Consider the following 2871-nt stretch of genomic DNA (forward strand, 5'->3'; position numbering starts at 1 on the left):
CTCTCTCTGTCTCTCCCTTCCTTCCTCTCTCCCTCCCTTCCGTCCTTGTTGTGGATTTAATGACATTATTGAACTTTGCTCTTAGTTCATTTCAGGGACTTGGTTTTAGTAACATGACATGGCGCTGAGATCATGACTTACCTTGGCGGACAGTTTTCAAACTGACAGCTCCCTTGCAGCTCTCAATCATAGTCAATATGTCATAGGTGGGTAAACCCGGTACAGGTTGACCCCCAACTTCCAAAAGTAATCTCCTTCGTGGAGTTTCCCTCTCTGAAAAACGACAGCATCCTCTCGTACGTGTCCAATGTATGAAAACTCTCCATTCTCTGCTCCCCCGTCCAGCTCCACATGCAGCCGCCCTACTCCGTCTCGTCTAACTGCGCACTCGTTTACTTTTGTAATCCAGTGGTTCTTTTTCTGAATTACTTTTGACATGTTGGTGATCTGGACCCAAACGAAATCTGATCGTTTCCTGAATGGCATTTAAAAACAACAACAAAACAACAACAACAAACACACGTTTCAAATTATGAATCTCCAAAGGTCTCAGGTCGCTCAGTCATAAATCCAAACGGCAACAGTTTCACTCTTCTTCTTAACCACGGCATACTTCCAAAGAGTTTGAGATGCAGGTATCCCATTGACTCAAAGTCACGGTCGAGGCGACTTCAGTTGTTTTTCCTGAATTTACATCTTAATTCAATCTACTCCACAAACTAGTCCAACGATTTATGTTTCTATTTATAGTCTCGCACTATGTTTCCTTAACTTTGTAATCGTAAAACCGTTCACATCGTGGATGTCCGGTTGGCATTCCCGTTCCGTTCCCACACACAAACACCCGCCACACGCACACACACGCACACACAGACTCGACCGCGGCGCCTTTAAGCAGGTAACTTGACAGTTCATCCTACTTGTTCTGGAGCCCGGAATCGAGAGACGTTGTAAAAAGGGCGCATGCGTGCAGCGGTTATTCTCTTAGAGCGGTACAAGTAGAAATCCTCTCCTGCACCTACTGGGTCCTAAAGGTCCTCGTCTGATGGTTTTGCTTTTCCTCAACGCGGATTAGGCTCCGCTACAGCGATCTCCGGATTTTATCCCCTTGGGAGATTTGACTCATTACCATAAATATTGACGTGTAGGAAACAGCACATAAACAACAGGAATAGGCCTACATGGCTAATTAACACTTTTGTGTTTTTACATCAGCACTGATTTACTTTAAACTTTAGTAGAAGTATAGTTTATGGAAACGTATTACTATATTAGTATATACTTTGATTGAATACGTTTATATTGAATATATATGTTTTAGCACCTTTTTATTTTTTATTAAGTCTAGTATCACCTTTGCGAAGCACTTCGGCTACCTGGTCATGTGACTTCATGGACTAAAGGTGCCAAATTCTACGTTGTTGCACCTAATTAATCTCCTCGAGTAGCCTGACCTGGGAGTCAAGACAAGACGACATCTTATCCTCACGATGACCCAGAGCTTTAGCTACAAACACAGCCCGTTGGCAGACCCTTCAGCTCATCTCTATAAGTCCTGCCACAGCATATGTTAACATTTTTAAATGGAAACCTTTTGAACTACAGAAGTATTATCCTACAGCGTTTAGCAACTGGGAATGTCGATTTCAGTGGCTATTATTTAAAAATTCTCAGGAAGAAGAAAAATAGTGTCCATGGAAACGTGCTAAACCTAATTTAATATTATATCAATATTTAATACATATTGAATTATCGTATGTGTGCTTTTGCAAACATGAATCATGAGACAAACTAATGCTGTTGAGGACAGAAGTGCAAAGTGTCCCCAGACGATTCAGGACAGTAATTTGTACTCCAGTGCTTGAATGCCAGAGCGCTGGCCTGAATGTTATTGTATGAAAGGCCGCTTTCCATCCCATTTCATTTCAATGTTGGAGGGCTGAGAGCTCACATGGCCAGTGAGCAGCAAATGGGAGGAGGAGCCTGCTGTACTCTCATGCTACCTCTGCTTCTGCTTCAAATGTATTACTCTCAGTGGGACGTGGTGTGTGTGTGTGTGTGTGTGTGTGTGTGTGTGTGTGTGTGTGTGTGTGTGTGTGTGTGTGTGTGTGTGTGTGTGTGTGTACACGTGTGTATGTGTGTGTGTGTGTGTGTGTGTGTGCATGCGTGCGTGCGTGCGTGCGTGCGTGCGTGCGTGCGTGCGTGCGTGCGTGCGTGCGTGCGTGCGTGTGTGTGTGTGTGTGTGTGTGTGTGTGTGTGTATCTGTGCGTGCAAATCCACGCCTATGAATACTGCAGCTTACATGAAGTTCAGAATACACTAGAGGGCACATAACTCAACACATATTCATCTCATCTTTCTGTGAGAGTGGTGGGAAAAAAATGAAAATGTACCCACTGCCAGTCACATGGTCTATGACATTCTGTGCAGGACAGAGTTGTCTGGAAACTGCTGCTGGCCAATACATGTCACATACATCTAGGCCAATGATGACTGGTAGGCTGAGCACTGCTTATCCTACAGCATGCAGTGGGACTGTATGTACGGCCTGAGTCGGGGTATGCACACACTGCCACGTTTGCTGGCAGTTTGCGGGGTCTAGGTAACCTATGTTTGCTTTCTCGTTACCTACTTTTTTCTTCTTTTAATCCGATTTTTATAAGAAGTCATTGTGAAAGTGCTATTAAAAGAGATATAAGGATAATCATATTTAATCACAAAATATGTATTGCATAAGAAAACGGCGCTCAGTTTTGTTCATCATTGTAGATAATAATACATTAAACTTGTATAATTTAATCTTTTTTTAAAGCATATCCCTATATCTTTAATCATATCTGTTTAGGAATTCCAACTGAGATTTGTGACTAT

The sequence above is a fragment of the Gadus macrocephalus genome, chromosome 1, assembly GCF_031168955.1.
Source record: "Gadus macrocephalus chromosome 1, ASM3116895v1".
In the NCBI taxonomy this organism is placed as follows: domain Eukaryota; kingdom Metazoa; phylum Chordata; class Actinopteri; order Gadiformes; family Gadidae; genus Gadus; species Gadus macrocephalus.